Source organism: Pelodiscus sinensis, chromosome 8 (genome assembly GCF_049634645.1).
Source record: "Pelodiscus sinensis isolate JC-2024 chromosome 8, ASM4963464v1, whole genome shotgun sequence".
Classification (NCBI taxonomy): Eukaryota; Metazoa; Chordata; order Testudines; family Trionychidae; genus Pelodiscus; species Pelodiscus sinensis.
In genome coordinates this window covers 36,509,557-36,523,710 of record NC_134718.1, presented here as the reverse complement: position 1 = coordinate 36,523,710, position 14,154 = coordinate 36,509,557, and the positions used below count along the sequence as shown (strand labels likewise).

The 14,154-nt window shown below is 40.7% G+C and overlaps 1 protein-coding gene across 18 annotated transcripts in view; it reads right to left on the bottom strand.

Annotated features, from left to right (window-relative positions):
* The window catches only part of PCDH15 (protocadherin related 15), a 1,467,631-nt gene that overhangs the window by 217,776 nt on the left and 1,235,701 nt on the right, over positions 1-14,154 (bottom strand). The gene's annotated exons all lie outside the window — the stretch shown is intronic.

Sequence of the window (14,154 nt, the reverse complement as noted above, 5' to 3'; positions counted from 1 at the left end):
AGAAAGCAGTCTGCCACCCATGTATGTAAAGCTTCCAGGGACCGCAGAGATTCTTATGACAGTTGCTTTTCAAGCCAAGTCTCACAATATGGCTTTGTGAATTTTCTAAACTGGATGAGCTTGCTCTTTCCTAAAAGTACTTTTTACACTATCTGTGACAGAATGAGAAGAAAAAACAGAACCAGCTTACTATAAACACCGTATGAGAGCTGAAAATACGCTTTTCAAAGTGACGTGTTATGAAGGAAAAATTTCTATTACGGTATATTACATTTTTTTAAACAAAGGTAACATATTAACAGAGGCAATAAAAAGAAAATAATACAAAGCAAAGTTCAACTATAACTGGTTGAAAAACAATTAACAGACCTATCCGGGGCCAAATGCAGTTCAAAGCTTCTCTCCAGTAATACTGTAAATCATTATTAGAAAAAAGTCATTTATCACCTAGTGTGGTCCATCCTGAAATAAGTATTGTATCAATAACCCAATCAGGATCAAGGCCCATTAAATTTAGCTGCATGCAATTTAAAAAAAAATTGAACAAATGCAACTTTAAATTGCAGTTCTTTTATTTTTAATTCAACTATTGTTTTTTCTTTATATCTATATTTAATAATTTGTATGGCATTAGTAACAGATTTATACTTTTTGCACTTGTAAGTAAAACAGATGAGTAAAGCTTTTTAAAAAATGCATGTGTGACTTTTAAAAACAGCAAAATCAAAGAGGGAATACATGGAGATGGACACCCAGAAAAAATGCCAAGGTGTGAAAGATGTATTTTTAATTAGGCTGCAACTTTATTAATTCATTTGGGAATTATAAGGCAATAATGTGTACAGTGATGTATCTTGGCCTTAGTAAAGTGCAAATCCTTATTCCCTCTTCACTCAATTCTAGCTATTTGTGGAAAGCTGCCATCAGCCTCCCCTGCAAATTCACCACGCTCCCCTCACATGAGGGCTCAGAAGCTGAGAAGAAGATTGTGAGGAGTTTCATTGCTATTTCCAGATGCTTTAGGGGATGCCTTCCCCCTCAATGTACTTCCAATTCAAGTTTTTCCAGGGAATCGGATACCTATAAAACAAATACTTACACTGGAGCCTGCCATTAGTTTGGCTGCCACTCCCCAACCAAGCTCCCAAATACTTAACATTTCATCCATCTGTACACTAATCATTTCAGATGGCCATTTCTTGGCTGCTCCTCTTGCCAAGCCAACGTAGGTTTGCCTCAACACCAAAGATCCAGCTGCAAGCCTCTAATGGAACTGGCTGCCCAAACTATGGGCCCATAGTTCCAAATATTGATTCTTCCCTTGCTCCTCAACCATGTCAACTCAGATTAACCTTAATGATGAGCCCCAAGCTGGGGCCAGGCATGTGTGTGGAAGGGTGTGTGTGTATAGGGCCATGTGTTCCTCAAAACAGTATATATGGGAGGGGAAGGATCCAGCAGGTGCACAGAGCCATCCTGTCCATTGGATGGTTCAGGGCAACTGTCCTTGGCCCCATGCTTTGGTGGACCCTGTGGGGGCCAGGGCTGCCCAGAGGACCAGCAACCAGAAACTGGGCCTGCCCCCTGCACTCACCAGCAGGAAGCAGAGTGCCCCAGCCCCAGCCCCAGCCCATCCACCCCAACCCCAGTGCTCATTGATGGCAGGAAGAAGTGTGATGTGGCTAAGAGCTGGGGGGGGGGGGATGGGAAAGAGTGGCCTGAGGCCAGGTTGCTTCACTTACTACTGATGCCAGTGAGTGGAGGGGAGGGGTCTGACCACTGCTGCTGCTGCCAGGTGGCCCACTATTCCCCTGGACCACTATAGTCGGGAGCAGGGACTGGAGGGAGGAGGTTGTGTGGGCGGACAGAACAGGAGCAGGAAAAGGCAGGGAGGGAATGGAGCATGGTTTGGGAGAAGTAGCTGAGTGAAAGCAGGGACTTGGGGGAATGGTGGAGTGGGGGCAAGGGCAGGAAGAGATGGGGTCTAGGGGTGTGTCTCAGGATCCACACCCTCCTAAGTACAGCACTGGGAGGAGCCAGGTGGAAATTTGGTTATATGACCAGTTCCTCTCCCCCCCCCCCCACATACACACACTTGTGTCCATCCTCAGCAGTGGCAGATTGGCCCAGCTGTCAATTTTAAGAGGGAACTGGTCCCTTGCTTGTGGGTCAAATGTGAGACAGAGCTCTGCTGGACAGATCAAGGTATAAACAGATACATCTGTGGTTTGCAAACTGTGGGTTGCAACCCCATTTTCATAGGCTCTCCAGGGCTGGCTTTGACTAGCCAGTCTGGGGCTGAAGCCCAAGCTCCACCACCTGGGGCCAAAGCTGAAGCTCTTGGGCTTCAACCCTGGTTCCACCTGGCCAGTGTAGTGTGGCTCAGGATTTGGCCACTCAGGGCAGTGGGGCTCAGACAAGTCGAAGCTTTGGTCCCCTTTCCTGGGGTCATGCAGTAATTTTTGTTGCCACAAGGAGGTTGCTTTGCAAGGACGTTTGTTGACCCCTGGATATGTAAACTCTCCCTGCTGATCCACATGGGGCCCAATTGCTCACAAAAGCCCTTGTAATCAGTATCCAGTTTAGGTGATGCCTAACTTCCCTTTTGCCCCCTCACCACTAGACCACTGTGGAGCAGCTGCAGCTAATCAGAAAATGCGGAAAGTAGGCTCTGCAGTCATAGCTTCACTTGACTTGCAGAAATTGGGATATCTAGGGCACATTTCTCAAAGCTTGTGTGAAGAGCAGGGAGTTGATGCATTCCAAGATCTCACGGGAATCCTCCAGAGAGATCTCCAATATACTGTTTCTTGATTAATAAAGGCAAAGTTTTAATAGTGGCAATAATCTTTATTTTGATTTCTACAAATTCACATTGCAATCATTATGAATACATGTACAAGAATTATAATCATTTTCTTACTGGGATATGCAGTCCCAAATGTCAACGTAGCTCCCTAGGATAAATATATGGAATGAACCAGTAAAGCACCTGTGACTCAGATATTAATCACTTCTGCTTCCTGATAAAAGCTTCCCTGATTTCAATTGCTGCCCTCGGGGCTCCTCAGACAGCCCTGAGTATTTGCCTGCTCAAACTAAGAAGTAAGTGCTTTCCCTCAGTGCTCCGTCCCGGAGCAAACATTTCATTCCTAGCATCACAGAGATTGTGCAAAATACAACATGCAGCTATTGCCACAGGAATATTAGTCTCAGTTAGGCCATAAAGGCCAGTGTGCCTTTAATTTACCAAAGGCATATTTAACTATCATCCAGCATCTACTCAGCCTACTACTGAAATTTTCTTTATTTCTGTCTAGGTGTCTCTTCTAAGGTTTCATGAGCCAAAGTTGTAAGAGATTAGCTGGGTGTCCCAGGATCCCTCACTGTAATCCTGTTGTGTGTCATTTATCACCTCTCTATAGTTAGGAAAGCCGTCAATTATTTCATATCCATTTTTCAGAGTCAAGGTCCTGCATAGCAGGATGTGATTTATTGCTCTCCACGCTTGCATTACTGCAGACCCAACAATTGACTTCCACACCTCAGAATGATTTGTGACCAACTGGTAGCAGTCTGGAGTTGCCAGCCTCCACATAGTAATTGCACATACACTCCTCTACCAAGAGGGCAGCTGGCATTCTTGAAGACAATGCATGTGTAGTCTGGCCAGCTTTGCTACATAAGTTGCCATTGACATATGCCCTTTGGAATTGAAGGCATTGTATTGTTGAAACTTAAGGGCTATTTATGATGAATAGGGCCAGTAAGGCAAGTGCTTGAAACCAATACTGCGGAAGCCTGGCCTGAGCCTGAATAAAGTCCAAAGTTGCTCCTATTAATTCTAATTGTTGAGTGGGAGCCAGGTGAGATTTTTTGTTTGTTTATTTGAAATGCCCAGAGTGGTGAATAAATAGATTGTGTGATTTGTATGAAGTGTTGTCACTATTAGACAGTCATCCAGATAGGGAAAATCATTATTCTTTTTCTGTGGTGATCAACTGCCAATGACAGAATTGAAAATATTCTTGGGGCTGTCGCTAGCCCAAATAGTAGCACACAGTATTGGTAGTGCTGTTTTTGTAAATGGAAATGGCGAAATCTCTCTTGTGCAGGGTGAATTGTGGTATTAAAATAAACATCTTGTAGGTTGAGGGATGACAACCAATTTCCTTTTTCTAATGCCAGGATTATTTTTGCTAGTGTGACTATTGTGAAGTGTTGCTTCCTTAGGAATTTGTTTAGATGACATACATCTAAAATGAGCCTCCATCCCCCTGTCTTTTCTGGGATTAGAAAGTTGCAGGAATACAATGCCTTTCCCCTGTGTTGAGCAGGTTCCTGCTGTATGGCTCCAAGGTAGAGGAAGTTGTTCATCCTCTGTTGTAAGAGTATCTCATGGGAAACTTCTCTTCAGGGTTACAAAAGGGGGTTTGTGTGGGAGGGAAGATAGAAAGGAAATGGAGTAACAGTGTGAGATTATTTCCAGCACCCATCTGTCCACTGTAAAATGGGTCCAGGCTGGATAGAATTGAAGCAAACTATGGTAACTGTAATCCCGATGGGCAGGAGGTATTGAACCCTCAACCAATTCTTCATAACAACTGATATGATGTTGATGGTTAGGATGCCATAGGTTGGTCTTGATTTTGACTTCTGTGGGGCTGTTTCTGTTTGTTCCTCTGGTTGTCACCACTTTGTTGTGGAGTATATGTTGAGGGGTAGGAACATAGAAACGGCCCTGTTTCTTTTTGGGCAGGTACATAACTAGCGATTTTTAAGAGTAGTCCTAGAATCCTTTAGTATGTGTAATGATGCATCTGTATTAGTAGAGAAGAGTTTCTGTCCTTCAAAAGGTAAATCCTCTACTTTGGAAAATCCCAAGAGGTGCAGCCGAGATGCTCAACACATAATGATGGTGGTCACTGGATGCAGTATCGAGTGAAAGTGGTGAACTGGATGCAGTATTAAGAGAAGCTTGGAGAGCGGTTTTTACTATTAATGAACCCTCATCTAGATTTGTGTGTCTCTCTCTTTCTTTTGGTAGCTGGTCAATAAAGATTTTCAGTTTTTCCAAACAGATCATATGTATATTTTGCTAACAGAGCAGAGTGATTGGCAATGCGGAATTGTAGTGAGGCAGAGGAATATGCTTTTCTGACAAAAATATCTAATCTCTTCCAGTCTTTATCATGGAGTCATCTTGAATGTTGATACCAGGGATGATATAGTGCTCATTTCTCCACATGTCATCGGTATCAGCCCAACGAGAGTCTGCACAGCACGTTCCATAGGTACAGATGTTGTGGTGGGTTGCATCACTGTAGGTGCTGTCAGTGGCAAAGCAGACTTTTTAGCCTTTGAGGTGACCACAGGGTGTGACTGTTTAGAAGTCAGAGGCCCTTGGGACTTGTCCGTACCAGATGTGCATGGAGCCTGTCGGTCTGATGAGGATAGCTGTTGGTATCGAGGTAGGCTTAGGTGATGGAGACCCCCTTTTTGAAGGGAGTTTGGTTCCTAGAAAAGTATGTTTCTTTCACTTGCCAATTTTTTTTTAGTAGAAGGGTCCTAAGGTGGAGACAGGAGCCCTGTTCTGAGGCCACAGTTAGAGATTTCTGAGGTGGTGGTGTACGGGACTCTGGATCTGAAGCTGGTCTCACCGATTTCTTCATAAAGAAAAGCTTTAGTTGGATGTCTCGAGCCTTCAGAAACCTTGTAGACAGTTTTTTGCAATGATGGCATTTCTGTGGCATATAATCCTCACATAGGCATCTAAGACTTTGAGCATGGCCACCAGAAATGGGGATAGAAAGCCTACATGCATCTTTTGAAATCAGGTGAACCCCATATGGCCAGTGATCCAGCGCACAGGGTAAAGCAAAGGAAAACAATTTTTTTGGTAAAGATTAAAATAAAGATGGGGGGAACCCAAGTCACTAAAATAATAATAGAGAAAAGAAAATTATGAAATTTGTATCTTATCTGAGGTACGTAGCTGAAGTTCCGACCTAAGCCTAGGACAGTAGAGAAAGAACTAAGAGACGGTTGATGGCACAGGTGGCTGCATGTTTGCTACTCAGTAATATGGCATCATGCATGTGTGATGACATCTAGGGCACGGCTGCTGAAAATATTTGATTATAAGTACAGGGCACCAAAACACCTACAGTGGAGCACTCACAGGAACACTCCTCAAAGAAGAACTTCTCTATTTTTCTCACATAATATATGACAAGTTCATTATTCTCTGAAAGTTTTTGTCATCTTCTGTTCAGTCTTATATAATTTCCTTTGTGACTGAAAATCAGAGAATTAAAATAGAAATGCCAGAAAGAGAAATCCTTTTTAAGCATCATACAGAACATCCACTGCTATGGGAAATGAAAAGGAAACTATATTTATATATATATTTTTCTAAGGTATTTGAATCGCTACCTAACAAATATGCATATAAAGTGAATAGAAAGGTGGAACTTTGTCCTAAAACTGTCTTTCCACAAAGACAAATTTTACATGAGAACTTTTCCTAGTAAATCTGACATGTTTGTGCCAAATAAAATGTTCTCTCCCACAAGGCAGTGAAATATTTTGGGAGATTTATAGACGAAAAAAGGTTACCCCTCTCTCCCACATTTTTCAACAGCCAAAACTGTTTCCTCATTTTAAATATTAGACAGGAGGGCTTCTAGTTTGGGGGTTAGGTTAATTTTTTTTTAAAGTTTGATATCCACAGAATCACTATGTAGTTTCCTATCATTCAGCATAATTGATGATGTGTACTCAAGATAGATCCAGGAGTGGAACATATAAGTTTCAAAGTATGTTTATTTTTTCTTTACATTTGTAGCTTAAATTGAGACAAAGAAATTGGCAGAACTTCTAGGCAGAAAGTCTGTATGTGAAATAGAGAGAGAGAGTGAGAGTAGCTTTAGTGAGATACTGTTTTTTCATATTCTAATAAAATTCCTTTTCAGTTTCAGAAGAAACTGACTCTTTACAGCAATTATTATTTTATACAGTTGCTTATATTGACAGAGATGTATAGTAAACCTTTAATTTCCCCCTACATTATAACTTGGTCTCCTTAGCATTTATAAGCACTGAAGAGCATGAAAGATATTGTAAAAGAAAAATAATTTTATTACTTCTGGTGAAAAATGTCAAAATCTGGAATGCAGTCTGCACCTGATTTTGTTTGTTTAAACATGTGAGTGGAGTATAGTCTTCATTTCTAACGTGGGTCCAAAAGATCTTCAAAGACAAGGTGCTTACACTCCTGACTCCAAATTTAGGCACATAAATAAAGTGGCCTGATTTTCAAAAGTATTGAGTGTGCAGAATCTCTCAAGGAAAGATGAAAAATTGAATATGGAAGGTCTGCCATATGAGCCTTATTTCCCCAAATATTCTGGCTGACGTAATTGCTACAAAATGTTGATTTATGAGGAAATGTAGTAAGTTGCCAGTGGCTCATCTAGGGATTCCTCAAACTCTTTAGGGTTATACTGAAGGTCAAGGAAAGATAAGGCTCTCCAATTGGGGAAAAAATAAATATAAAGACCTTTAGGAATTTAATGACCAAAAAGTGGGAGAATATTGTTCAAACCTGGATTAGGGAGTAGGGTGAGACGTGTTGATAGAGATGGTAAATACATTCAGGTAGAACTAAATGACAATCCTTAGTTTTTGAAAAATCAACAAATAGTCCAGGATACCTGGAATTTTGATGTTTAGAGAGGGTGTGTCACATGCTTAGTCCACTATCATCTGGCAAAACATGTTAGTCTTGTGGAATCCTTCCCCCTCTGAACATGATCTCTACATCTGTCATCCATCCAGAATGTGAGCTGGAAGAAAGATGGAATCAGATGCAGGATGCTCCCATCTTCCTGGGAGATAAAGTCCAAAAGAGGCATGAAGCATATTGGAGAGCATGTTAATAGGTTCATCAAACCCAAGTACTAAAACTATCTTAGCCCAATTGAAGTGCCTGCCTGAACTTTCTCAGAAACACCGGGATCGTGCAAAGGGGAGGGTAAGTGAACTCCTTACACAAATTCTCACCTAAAACTTAACAGAATAACATGAAATATTTGATTTAGGCCACAAGAAGCCTGCAAATTCAGTGTTCAGAGGCTTATGCATCATCTTGAATATATTATTGTGGCCAAATTTAGCAGAATCTCACAACAATCCACAGTTTATTGCTTCCCTAATATAAGTAGGTGGCTGTTGTTATCTATCTATCAGATGAACAGCCAAATATTTGCATACAAGTTATATGTAACTTTCTTGCACTGCAAATCCATCTGCAGATCTTTTGTACATACTTGTAGACACAACAAAATTAAAGTGAAAGCATAAATAAAGGAACAAGGTTTTCTCTTTGTCAGAGCTCCATTTTTTGTCTGCTTTCTCGTATTGTTTCATATTGTTTGCATTGGGCAGAAAATGAAAGGAGCAGGAAAGGATATGTGTTGTCCCATAGTTCCCCTATAAAAAGGTTAAAAACTTGGTATGCATTGAGTACAGTACAAGAGAACGTTCATGTGCTCTCATTCAGCAGAATGTATAGCAGCTAACACTTTTCCACACAAGAAAATGAGGACTCTCTGGGAATTTCCTGAAGCTCTATTTAATGCTAACTCAGCTGTCATCTTAGTGCTAGCATAATCTGTTAGCCCCCCTCCCAATCCCTTAAAGCTACAAAGTTATATATACAAGGATTAAAGGAGTCTTTTCTATAAAGCTACTCTCTAAGAACGAATATTGACATTGTTGGAAAGAAAAGAGAAATGATGAACACTATGGTAAATAAATGCTAGCGCCTCAATGGGGGGGGGTTAGGGGGCAGTTGTCATGGAGATCGGCAATTCAAAAGGGCCCAGGGCTGCCATCTGCTATTGCTGCTTCAGCCGGGGAGGCAGCATGGCATGTTCAGAGTGGTGCTGAGGGCTAGCTGCCCCCAGCTTCACCCCTGCTGCCTAAAGCTTTGGCCCTTCTGGGAGTGGAGAGCCACCCCTCCACACACACATACTCACTTTGCCCAGGGCCAGGCACGTCTCTACTCCCCCTGAGTAAATGACAAATGTCTTGGAGTAGGGATGAGGAAAACTGAAGCACAGAGAAAGCACTAAATCTGAAAATCAGTTTAAAAAGTGAAAAAAAGGTTACTAAGCAAAATATACTGATGGTCAACAAAATGGGTACTGAATTAGTCCCTGTCAAATTAGAGCGGTCCCAGAATTTCCCCAATTTATTCCTCTCATCCTAAGGGGCTGAACAGGAACTACAGATTGAAGGCACAAAGTAACACGAAAGTTATATCTCTTCCACCTATACCCCTTGTGCTAGTAACTGGAGAGAGAATGACAGCCCCATGGCATCTTGAGGAGAGATAAGGGATGGTAAAGGGGGTGTCATTGTTCTGCTAGTTAAGTCAGTATTACAGATGCTTTCTATTACTAGATGGATACAAAGCAGTCATAGTGGAGAATTGAGTCTGTCCATTTACTTTTTTATCCCTTGCCAAGCAAATCAGTGATATAGTTCATAATTGTTAACGTGTTTTTTTGTTTATTGATGAGGTGTAAAATACCCTGAATTCTTTTGTGTTCTGCCCATTACTAACCAAAGAGAATTTGATCTAGCATGTTTTTCTATAATGTTTAAGAATTTTTTGGTGGAAAATATAAACAAAAATTAAAGAGTGTGTTTCTCACCACATACATTATTACAAACAAAAATGACTCAACATGGCACTTCAGTAATAATGTAATTTAGATATCTTACAAAAGATCCCCTGTTAAAGTGCTATTTTAGTAAAAAAGTTCAACTATGCTATCAACTTGCACACAACAAAGCCATCTGGCATTTATCCCTCAGTCTACTAGAAGATACTCCTGTGAGACAGATTAAAGGTGCTGTGATAGTTTCCCCTCCCCAAAACAACATAAAAGCAAACAATTTCCAGTAATCACAGCTCATTAGTTTATTGAAAAACTATTGCCCATTTTGAAGAAAAGCTTATCAATTTTATTTTTTTAATATGACTGTCACCACACTATTAGAACTTCAGGCTTTTTACTATCTGCTTTTTTATCAAAGAACACTGATTATTTTTTAAAGTAGCTGCAATAAAAGACAGTAGAAGGTGGTATCAATTAATCTAATATACAATTTAAAAGCGGAATTCTTGTAAATAAAATTCAATATAACCATTAATGATGTATTGATTTAGCCAGACTCTTAGAGGAATTACACTGTTGAGAAGTCTAGTTATCGTCTACGTTTTCAGAGCTGCATATACAGGAAGTCTGTATCAAATGCATATCTACAAGGGTCGCCTATTATTGAAAGGAAAAAGTACTTGTCCCAATGTATTTTAAAAAACTACAAAGCTGTGCTTTATTCTGATCTACAGAGACTTGGATGGATACAAAATGAGCTATGGATATCTGCATCCACATCCGCAGACATGGACACCTGTGGCTATAAAGCAAATAACCGCAGATTTGCAGGGCTCTACTGATCTATTGACAATATTGTTCATTAATGTACATAGGAAAAATGGTTTCTGAAATAGTATGTATGCACTGTTTGTAAAGCATAAAATCAAAGTCTTACAAAATATCTTGTAAACATATTTCTAAAGTTTTCCCCCATCACTTTAGGACCCTTTCTTGTTCTGAAAGTTTTTCTGGTCAACTATATCAAATGGAAACTCACTGAGACCTTACTATAAAATAAGAAGACTGAACAACAACTGAGCTAATAAATGTTCATGACGGATTTAAAACTTATTTCTCAACTTTCCATCTTTTTATCGTGCATGTAACATGATAGCTAGCGGTCTCTTTCCACTAACACCAAAACATACATAATGCCAGAAAAGGGGACAGGGGAAAATAAAGATTTGCTTTCACCAAAAAGTCATTTATATGCCAAATTCTAAAATCTAAAAAACCTCTCTTAATAGAAAGAAAAAGGCATGCATTTAATTTCCTGCAATGATTTTGTATTATACATCAGTCAATTCAGGGTATTTGCACATCAGCAGAGTTGGTAGCTTGCCATTTCTGTTGGCTGCAATTGTCTGATAACCCCTTACTGTTCAGGGTTATCCTAAGTTCCAAATGGCAATTTGACACATATCCAGTAATACTCCCCAGGAGCCTTCTATAGAAAGATGGCTTTGTTGTTGTTGGTTTTTATAATGCTTTTGAGGTCTTGTAAAATTATTTCCTTCCATTTTCAGACCAAAGAATGATGTGCCTTAGCACACAGGGTCATTTTGATCCCTGATCATCTTTTACTAAATAAAACACAAAGGGAATCCCTTTAGTTGAGATTATAAGGTTCACTCTCCACATCCCCTAACTGCCACTTCAGAAATGGAAATAGTTAAAAAAGGGAATACTGTACTTAAATGAGCATCTTCTAATAAAACGTGCTAAATGGGTAGAAACCAAACAGAATGTCAATTTTTGTCATAGGATCTTATTTAACAACTAGCCAATTAGCCCATTATAAGATGGGCTTTTCAGGTCTCTCCTCCATGTCAGTCTTCTCTCCTGAGCCTCCAGTCTCTCTCTCTCTCTCCCCTCCTCCTACTGCCTACCCCTATCTCTCTCTCAGCTCTCCTCCACCTCCTGCCTCTCTCTCTGTCTCTCTCTTTCTCTTCTCCTCTCCCTCCTGCCTCTCACTCAGGGGACCACGGAGCCCAAATGGCCGTATGGGCTACGCACTCCCCGTGCTGCATGGGGGGTACAGAGCCCAAATGGTTGCTTGCTCCGCTTGCTCCCATGTGGCGGCCTGGCTGAGCAGCGCAGAAGTCAGCCGAGTGCCACGGTGGGAGGCGAAGGGGGGCAGGGTGGTGACGTTCATGGCCAGGGGGTGGGGCCTGGAGCTGCTGTCACGCCGCACGTCACCGCTTCACCCCCCTTCCCCTCCCACCGTGGCACTCGGCTGACTTCTGCGCCGCTCAGCTGGGCTGCCACGGGGGAGCAAGCAGCTGTTTGGGCCCCACACTCCCCAAGCAGCACGGGCCGCCCAGAGGGAACATCCAGCATTTCAGCAACAGCGTCGCCCAGAGGGAACAGCCAGCATTTTGGCATTACAGACACACAGACACTGGGCTACTATATATATGATGTAGTGAGTTTTCACAAATAATAATGGTGACCTTTTTTAGGATCTAAATGTATGTCTTCTTGTAGGGAGAGAAATTAAGGGTATCTCTTCACTCGCCATGCCAGAGATTGACATTTTGGCATTCAATTTAGCAGTTCTAGACTAGTATAGACACAGAAATCAAATAATGAGGGCAGCTCTGGCTACCTCTGTGCTCCTTGCAGTTGCGAGGAGTAAGGAAAGCTGACGCGAATGTTTGCTCCCATCAGCTTCCCCCAATGGGGAGGGTGCCAAGCTTGGCTTATGTGTACTTTAAGGGCACCTTCAAGGTTTAATGTAAACCAGGCCAATGGGAGAGTCATTTTTTGAGGATTACAGGATCTTTCGAAAAGGGGCATTTATTTTGAAAGATCTCCATCTTAACCACGGGGTTTTTTTGAAAAGCAGCTTTTGGAAGAAAAAAAAAAAAAAAAAAAAAGCTACTGCAGCCATTATGTAAATGAAGCACGGGAAATTCAAATCTTGCCTTCATTTACAATTTCAATGTCTAATTTACATCCCTTTTTCGATAAAGGGATGTAATCTAGACATACCCTTAAATACAATAGTACCTTGGAATTATGCACACCAGAGTTACAAACTGTTCAGTTAATGATTTGCTTCATTTGGAAGCAAAAGTAGTCAATCAGGCAGTGGGGAAGGGAGGAAGATGAAACAAATTCAGCACATTATTTTTGCTTAGCCTAGGAAGGAATGGGAAGTCCCAGTGTTCGCTGTGTTGGTCCACTGTTACGGGTATACATGTACTAGTGATCCAGTAAAATCTGCACAATACTAGTACCATGCTTCATCCACAATAAACCTTGCTAGTGGGTCTTGTGGTCATTGGGCAGTTCACTCAAGGTCTGCTGTGCCAATTCTCTGCACAGGGTTGGGGCAGCGCACAGGAGAAACACACACACACACACACACACACACACACACACACACAGTCAATCATCTCTACACTTAACCACATGAGGTTCTATTGGAGTTTTTCATGTTTATTATTTTAATGGCACACCAGATACAAATATCTTACTCTAATAAACCTTTGTGGAAGAAGAGTACTTTACAAATGGAGCAAATAAACAACTTACATTAAATGTATTCTGCTCAGATGTCATTTGACAAAAGTAAATCTTGTCACTGTAACACAGTGCACTTAGTTTCTTGATCATCATATTTTACATATGTACTCTAATAAATATATCTTTCCATGATAGGTATTTCAAAGCAATTGCATTAGCATTCTGCAATTGCACTGCACGTTACAGGGAAAAATGACAAATATTTTCAAAAAGAGTTTTGTTGATATCCTACTAGCTAATTATATAATTTGAAGAGCTATATAATGGTACTCTAATTCACTTTTTCTGTTAGGTTATACCAATATAGGCAAACCATTTTTTATTACTGCCAAATCAAATGATGACAATAAAGAGTATTAATGAACAAAAACCACAATGACATTATTTTGTGATGGCCCCCATGCTATATGAGAATTGGTTTATGAATATGCATAATTCAAAGGTGATTTAGACAAAATAGTTCATGTAATGTATCAGTTTTAATGTCACAGTATGCAGGATTGTGTATTTTTGTGCATGTATCATTGTTGTACGTGAAGTTAGAAACATGAAGTGTGAATCGATCTATAGTTATAAATGTTCTAATGGAGGTTCAGAAATCTAATGGCTCAGTGATCAACTCAACAACATGTAAATAGCCTTGTTTGCCCTGTAAGCCCAAACAGTGGTTGGTCCTAGGAAAAAATGTAACCATGCCACCTGGTTCTAGAACCCATCTTGTAATTAATTTTGATCTGCAACGACTTAAATCCTACTTTTTATACTTAATAAAAACACTTTTGTTTATTATCAGGCCCTGTGTAAATAATTGTTACCTTGGGGGAAGCAATCACTGAATCTTTTGCTTTCATTGACAAAGAGAGCTAACCTTTTGAACGGTCTCTGTATAAAA